This window comes from Manacus vitellinus, unplaced genomic scaffold (assembly GCF_001715985.3).
Source record: "Manacus vitellinus isolate BGI_N305 unplaced genomic scaffold, ASM171598v3 scaffold_22_pilon, whole genome shotgun sequence".
NCBI classification, from domain to species: domain Eukaryota; kingdom Metazoa; phylum Chordata; class Aves; order Passeriformes; family Pipridae; genus Manacus; species Manacus vitellinus.
The window spans coordinates 4775354-4784030 of record NW_021939632.1 but is presented as its reverse complement, the minus strand read 5'-3'; positions in this window follow the sequence as shown (position 1 = coordinate 4784030).

The window sequence follows — 8677 nt, the reverse complement described above, 5'->3', positions numbered from 1 at the left end:
GGGGTGTTTTTGAGTCTGTGGAGCAAATTCCAGCTAAAGGGGCTGCAGATTATCATGCAGTCACCCCTCTTATAACACTGTCTCAGCCTCCTAATCTCAGCCTCTGGTAGGGCTTTGTACTGAGAGAACTCAGGCTCAGTTCCTCATCCCCATTACAGCTTCAATGACGTAAAAGCAGAAGAAAAAATACTTTAAATACTCTGCATCAAGGAGTGCTGGGTCTTTCTCCAAAGAAAGTGGAGGAGGATCCCTCAGCAGGGTGTAGTCCCACACAAGCTTTGCTGTCATGTTCCCTCACTGGGAGAGAGAATGTGAGGATAAGAGTCTCGCTGCTGCTCCTCTTCCTGCTGCTTCCCCTTAACTACCCTGTGCTGATCATCCATGCTCTGCAGGCATGTGGGGACAGGGGCAAGAGGCTGCCACTGCCTTGAGAAAGGCTTCCTGGACAGGTGTGTGCTCAGAGGAGCACTGGCGGGAGATACCTCTGACTGCAGCTGTCCTCTCCTTGCAGGAAAATTCCCCTCAGTGAGGACCATCCCCTGTGCTGAGCACAGAAGTGGGTTCATCTGCATCCAATGATCACAAACCCATTCCCGCACTCAGTGCACCAAACAGGAAGGAAGCCGGGAGACCTGGACTATTGCATAGGGAGAAGCAGTACCACAGGCTCGAGTTTATCCTCATTTACATGCACGTAAACAACCTGCTCAGAAGCAAGCAAAGCTATCTGATTTTGGCTACTGCTGGAGTGAGGAGGACATTGCATGGGGTACAAAGGTACCAGGAGAAGCTACAGTGAAATCAGCCACCTCCTCAAGCCATTTACTGCATCACGAGGCAGAATGAATCAATAATATGTATCGACCTGGGAAAGTTAATCTGCATCCAGAGCATCATAACAAATTAAAAGGAAATAAAATCAGTACAATTCCACTGGCTCCTATTACTATCACAGTGGAGAGTAATTAAAATCCATGGGCCAAATTCAATGCTGGAAGATCTCTCCTGAAGCCAAAGGCACATGCAAGGGCACTGCTCTTTCCAGATGCTTTGTGTTTCAAACAGCACCAGGAATGGCAAAATGGGCAGAGAGGAAAGGGCAGAGCAAGAGTGGAACCTATTTAGGAGTCAGGCATTCAGCTCCTTGCTGTTCTTCGTCTGGAGTCATGCTGCATGCCTACTGCTTTGGTGCTTGATGCACTGAATCTCAGAAGCTCCAGGCATTTGTATGTGGGAACTCCTCTCTCCTCCTCACTCCTAAGCACAGCCACCTCTCCTACACACTTAGTTCCTACAGAAACTCCTTTTCCTACCACAGAGCACCCTCTGCTATGCTGTTGCCTGATAAGGCTCTTAACCCATCTTTTTGTGATTTTCTATAAACTCCTCATCTTTGACCCAGAGCTACAGCCACTTGCACTCCTATTACAGCTCTGCTCCAGCCCTGTGTTAATTATGAGCTGGAGCTGTGCTATAAAGCAGGAATTCAACTTTAGGCAGTATCTGCTGCCTAAACCTTGGTACCTTGTCCCTCCATGAGGCCCCACTGCCCCGCAGCCGGGGGGCTGTCGGCTCAGTCCAGTACCTGATTCTTGTTCAGTGGAAGGAGAATGTGTGAAGCACAGGAAGCACATCCCTCATCACCACACATAATTATCATGTGTCCAAATAATCAGCGTGAGGTGGGGACACAGCCCCCACACTGGCACCCAGCAAGGCAAGCGATGGTGACAGCCAGTGGGACTGGGGATGTGAATGCAAAGTCAGGTTCACAGAGCTCAGGGGCTGGAAATTGCCATTGAAGGAGAGAGGCAATGGATAGAACAAACCTATTTGGGGAAGTCCTGTAGCCCGTGTGGAGCAAAAGATTAGATGTCAGCATGCTTTTCCAGCTTTCACCTCTATGAACCGCTTATCTCCTGTGACCACACCCTGTGCGTGGCTTCCACCTGTGGAAACTACGCCAATGTCAGCAGGATTATGCAGCTACTAAACACCATGTGTGGCAAACTCCAGCCTGCACACGTACGTTGCTGCTGAGGACTTTTACACATGGACATGTTTACCATACAGTAATTATGGTAATCCACAGAGATAATCCACAGTGGGTTGTTAATGCTATTTTACAAATTGATGTACTGTGGTCCTGCAGGTGGAACCATGAACTAAGAGTTGTATTTCCAGATATACCACGATGTTGTTCACTGTCTGCAAAGGTGGACATCTCACTTGACCCGGCCTTACCTCAGTATGCCTTTCAAAAGTTCAATCACTTTACTAACACATATCCTCCACAGAACTGTGTTCAGATTCACCAACGAACAGCACAAAAGCCTCATTCTTACAAGTCTTCAGCGCCCATATTCACAGCCAAACTATCACAGAATGTGCTTCACCATTTCACCAAAAATAAGTGCTCGCATCTTTCAAAATAATTCAGCAAGGAAAGCAGAGATGCTCTGGAAGTCTGTCCCTTAAATAAGCACCTATCTATGAGCCAGTCTCCTTAATTTCTCTAATTTCTATCTGAAAATAGCAGAACATCTCTCCTGGTCCAGAGAGCCACAGATCCTAAGAATGGAAAGTATTTTTCTCTTTATGGTGAGGCAGGAACATAATTTGCAATTATGTGCTACTTATCATATACATATATATGTGTGTGTGTGTGTGTATGTGTGTTTGTGTGTATCATCTATGTTTCCTATTAGCACAACTTTGATTTGATTTGCATAATATTTATATATTCTTCAAAGGGATTACTCTTTAATGTAGTGTTAGCTTGAGGCGCAACTGGAGTTTTGACCTGAATATTACTTCACTCAAAAAGGACTGTGCTCTGACACGGTCTTTATATGAGGTGAGATACAGGTAAAAGCATGGCTCTTATGCAATGAGGAAATAAAGTCGCTGACTCTCATCCCTCTGGACAGGCCAGAGGGAGTAGGGAGCTTCTTCTCGTGGAGGTCAAAAGCCATCCTATTAAAAAAAAAATCCAAGCTATGCAGTAACGCACGCTGCACTGTCATAAGCACGGAGGGGATGGCTCATGTGGCTGTGGGCTGTGCTGGTGCCTGCAGTTTCTTCTAGCTGGGTTAGTTCTGTTTTGTGGATTTACTTCATGCTACTGCTGTAATGAAGAAAAGCCTGAGGAGTGTGCTGAGAGCCAGAATTAGAAGTGTTGCAGAGTTATTGCTCTATTGCCTGCATGTGACCAGAAATAGTGCAGCACTGTGTAGACAAGCAGTGACTGTGTCCCTTGGGGATGTGGCTGTATGGCACCCAGCTAAGGACAGAATCTGGAGAAAAGATCAGGAGATTCTCACTGAAAGACAGGACTGGCTGTGGAGTTAGTAGACCTGGTTTTCAGAGCCAAGAATGAGATGTCAACTCTTCCTATACCTACTGGAAGGTGTTCCTAGACTCCAGTGGCAGATCAAACAAGCAAGCTATGCACCTTAATCTTAAAAAGCTGATCAGCTCAGAGCCTGCTTATCTGTACAAAGGCTTCCATGGCCTACTCTTTCAAAAACAGATGTTCTTTCTCTTTCTTTTTTCTCCTGTGACTTTGCCTGATGTTTGTTCTCAATGATACTGCTTTCAGGGAAGCTGAACTACTGACTTGTGAGGTCTCCCTACTGCAGGTATGGCTTCTGCAAGCACAAAGCAGCAATTTCCAAAATTGTATCTAGCCCCTAAACTAGGAAGAGAAGTGCTGCACTGGGGCTTACAGACAGATTATCTCGTGTTGTGGAAACCTGAGCCCTGACTGTCCACAGAGAACAGAGCTGTTGCAACAGCTGTGGTAAAAAATGGGGCACATCAGAGCAAAACAGTTAAGTACCACAGACCAGGACTCCTGAGGGAATGCTCTCATCTTCCTGTAATTGAGAGGTCTCAGTTCAGGCCTGAGTGTTTTTTTCAGGTTAGACTATCACAGCACAGATTAGTAGTGAAACTGTATCGATCCTTCCTGGTTCTTACAAGGCACTTTTTAAAAAATAGTCTTTCAAGAGGGACCTCCTCTTGAGAGAGGTTGCTTCTGTCTACTCCTAGAAGCAGGTTGGAAGGATCAGCCACGCCACCATGAATGACAGGAGTATTTCAGCACAGAGCTGACTGATATCCCCAGGCATCAGTGTGCTGTTAGTCCAGGGGGCTCAGCTTGAATCCAGCCACAGCTGGTGTTAATTCTGCTCCAGCCAAACTCTAAACCACTGCTTTGCCTCTAGACCTGTCTGCAGAGTTTATTGAGCAAGATGCGTAAGATGTAAAGATCCTCAAGATAAACAAGGGCTTGATTAGAGGGAATTAGGTAGGCAAGTTGTCCTTGCAATAAGCTACGAAGCCAGTAGTTAAATCTGTCACAGCAGCTCCAGTGGGCTGTGACACTAGAAACTAATGTGTACACTTCTGTGCTAGGTCTGAATGGAGCTGCCTCTGCTCAGTGTCTGAGTGTCTTTATTTCCCTTTTTCCTGGGGGAAGAACCTTGCATAAAAAGTTACGTACTCTGTGTGTACTCCGTGTGCACTCTGAGTCTTGTGAATCGCTTGTGGTCAAAGCCACTGTCATCTTTCAGTTGCTAACTGGCTTCCTAAACATGCCTACAGAAACAGTCAGATTGCTGTGTGGTAAACAAATTACTTCTGACGGGGTACTGCCAGCACTGCTCCCAGACGCCGGGGAAGCCACAAGATGGGCTGCACAGTGTCTGACTGGAGCAGCTCTAGCGCTGCATCCACAGCTACTGCAGTGTCAGGCTGCTTCTGCAAGCACTGACAAAGAACCAAGCTTGTAAACTCCCACTACCATCTGCTGAAGCTTCATATCCCAAAGGAAAAATGGATTTTTGCTTACACGTATATTTAAGCACTTCAGCAGCAGAGAAGACAAGGGCGTAGACACTCTCTCTGGCTAAAAACACAAAGCCATGTTTTTTCTTTATAAGAAAAAAATAACTGCTGCTCCTTGACTTCCCATCTAGGACAGGAGATGAAGAAGGATTTCAAAAGCTTTAGAACCTTTCATTACTTCCTGGAGAGAAATCCTTAGGACAAGTATTGTTTAATTCCTCATCAGGTTATTTCTAGAATGTAAGGAAACTGTCTCAAACACAGGTTCCAAAGGTCTGCAGAGGGCCTTGAGTTGTTCCAGGTCCTGAGATGTTTCAAGGCAAAATGAATATCAGCAAACAGTGGAGACTTTTTTTCCATTTTCCCCTTGTGCTTCACCTTGAAGCAGCTGTTAGCAAAGCCAGAAAACTCCTTTGCCCCTCAGTGTATTTAACGCAGGCTTGGCAAAGGGACTGCAGTCTGTCAGCTCATGAATATGGGAATTGCCTAATTCTCCAGCTATTCTTATTACCTCAGCCTGAGGGTCCCAGCTTTCCATAACTAATTCCTGAAATCACAGACTTTCCACTGTCCTTGCTGTCCTTGAGCAGCAAATCACTCCTCCTCATATAACTGATGTTGGCGCCTGCCATGGTGCCACGGGTTTTCCCAGGGCCCTCCCCTAGCAGAGATGGCACTGTGGACAAGGCTACTGACTCCAGCACTCCTGTGCTCTTCCTGGAGTACTCACCCTTTGTCGCTGTAATTTACAGTAGGATGTTTGGAAAATAACAAATGCTGCATAGCCCTGTGCATTGCTCGGGCTGGCTGAACAGCTCTGAAGCCTGGGCAGTGGGCTGCAGGCTGGCAGCAGTAATGCAATCCATCCCCAGCAGCAGAGGAGATCCCTCACCCTGTTCCTACTAGCTGCAAAGCTCCCTGCCTCCCTCCACATCCCACCTCATCTGTGACTCCCACAAAACCTTGGGATTTGCAGGGCCTCCCACCTGTCACTTCATTTTTCCCTCCTTGTCACATATGTTCTCAGTCTACCTTCCCTCTCTGTGCCCATGCACCAGTTTTCTACCTCTTCTGTTATTTTTCCTAATATCACTGATCCTGCCAGCCATGCCCATCCTCCCAAGACTCAGAGCTAAAGCTGTTCCCGTGCTGGAAGGCGATAATGGCTGCCAGGAACCAGCTGTTAGGGCTGCTGCGAACTGCAAGGCAGATGGAAGCTGAGGCTGGGATAATTATGAAGCAGGGACTGCAGAACTTGAGGTTTCTTGGCTAAAGGTGCCTAGTTTATTCCCAGAGACAAATGGGCGTATCCTTTGAATGTCAGTGGGTGACATGGGAGCAGGAAAGTCATCAAACTGTGGACAGTTTCCAATCCTGGCTATGGAGTGCTGCATGTGATGCCTCCTCATCTCACAAACACCCACGGCTGCTGCTGCCAAGCTGCTCTGGACAAGGAGAATGTGCTCCTGCACTGCAGTGGCAGCTGAGGAAATCTCCATACTGGTTTCAAGGGCTGGATTTCTGCAGGGTACAGGCAGGTTAGAGCTTTTCTCGTGGGCCAGGAAGCAGCTACAATAGCACGGGCTGTATTGCATCAGGATCATGGCAAGGTGGGAAAAAAACCTATTAAGTTCTTCCTATTTGTTTTTTTAGGGTTTTTTTTTCCCCTAGAGCTTGCCAAAAGGATAACTGCATCAGTGGAAAATAAAAACTGGATTATGTCTTTTAGCAGTTCATTTATTCTTCATATTTCCAAACTGGTCCGCTCAGAAGCTGTAGCAGGAATCACCTTGGAAGTCTATAGTTTTGTAATCAGAACCTCCCTTTCAATTAGTCATGTTTTATGGCTGTAAACACAATAATTCCATCAATACTATGGAACAGTCATGTTGCATTTGCATTAACATAAATGAGTGCTGATGTGCCATAGAGCTAATCTGATATGACAGTAATTGGCTGATGCCCAGCCATGGAGGCCCTGGAGCTACACTTGCTGTCTCTCTAAAAGAACTGTCCTCTGAAACACTGGAAAGGAAATAAACTGTGATACCATGTTTTGCCTGCCAGTAATCAACAATGCCTCTTGCACCTGCAGCACCAAGGTGTCTGAGGCTGGGGAGTAGTTGCTTCATTGGTTGGGGTGTAATAAAAGTGGAACTTGATCTTCTTGAAACTTAAATATTCAGAAACCAGGATTTCCAGAACACATCGTTAGCTAAATCAGACTCAGCAAGCACCAAGTGGATATTAAACTCAGAAAAGCCATAAAAGCATTCAATCTACTCCTTTCCTCTGTGACTACCAGGGGCTGTATATCATCACCTAGTCTCCAGTAGGCTTTTCTTACACAGATGAAGTTTAAGAAGCTTAAAACTTTATAAATGCTTTGGGGCTAATGTGCAGTGCTCTACGCACAGGGGCAAGCCTTAAATCTGAGACTGCAGCTGGGGTTCTCTGGTTAAAGGCCTTAAAGGAGATCAACATAAGCGATGCCTAAGGATGTGAACCAGATTTTAAACGCAGCCCATCTCCTGTCTGGGCCCTGAAAGCAAGTGCACAGACTCAAAAACAAGCTAACAGGCTAGGATCAGGAGTCTTCACAGTTTCAGTCACAATAGGAACCACTTATTTTGCTTTTGGAAATACACCCTTTCAAGAGTGTTAGTGAGGAGGGACCATCAAAGAGGCTATCAAAGAAATCACAGCCAATACCCAGGCTTTCTGTATTTGGCTCATCAGCTCTGTGCATGCTTTGCTGTCTGGCTGCACAATGCCTTGCCCAATGCAACCTTGTCCATGATGGAGCTCTTGGGTTCTACCAAGTACAAACCAAAGAAGAGAAACCTATTTTAATCAGAAACCATTATTCTCAACAGTATGGCACTAAAGACATATAATTTTCAGCAATATGCAAGAGCAGTATCTCAAAATCCCAGAGCATACGTGGCCTGACAGTGCCCAAAACAGCTCTTGGAGCAGCCAGTGAAATTAGGAGAGAATTTTGTTAAAGGAGGTGGAGAAGAGCACCTTAAACAGAGGATCTGTGAGATGATGGCTTAGGTTCTGGATTTGACTTAAATCTTTCTAGGTCTCTGATCTGCTCCGTCATCTGTAAAATGGGATCAATAAAACCTTCCTGACTTGCACCAGTGTTCCCAGTCTTAATTGATGTCTGTGAAGCATTTTGAGAGTGAAAAAAACCATTACCAAGCCCTCAGGCCTTATTATAACACCAACAAACAACACAGAGTTGTTTAAAATGCTTTTCAGTGCCACAATGACTGGGAAATGAGGGAAGGCAAAAGTGTAGATGCGCCCAGCGCTGCTTTGCTGCAGTGTAAATGAAAATGGTAGGAGTAGGTTTTATAGATTTCCCTCCAGGGAATTCTGTTTTCAATAATGCTGTAAAACTTCTACCTCTATAAATTCAAACAGATGCCCTTCCTAACACCTCAGGTATCAAAACCTATTATGAATTCGGGAAAACATATCTTGGAGTTGAAAACGTTATGAATCACATGGAAACGAATTAAGAAATTACTCACTCGGACCCTGCAGATGTAAGGAGCTTAGTGCTGCCCAGCCACCCCTTACAGAGACTGAACTCAGGGTAGTACCGTGCCCAGCACGCGATACCCCACCTTGCACAGCAAAAAAGCCCCAGGCACCTCACAGGCTCTATCCTGCCGGTTGCAAAGCTGTCTGTGCCTGCGGGTGCAGTTTTAGGACGCGGGGAAAAGCGCTCGGGCTCGCCCGGACCCCGCGCTCGGGCCGCGTCTGAACCGGCGGAGCCGCCGCTGCCGGCGAGGAGCGAGGACTGCGGGGT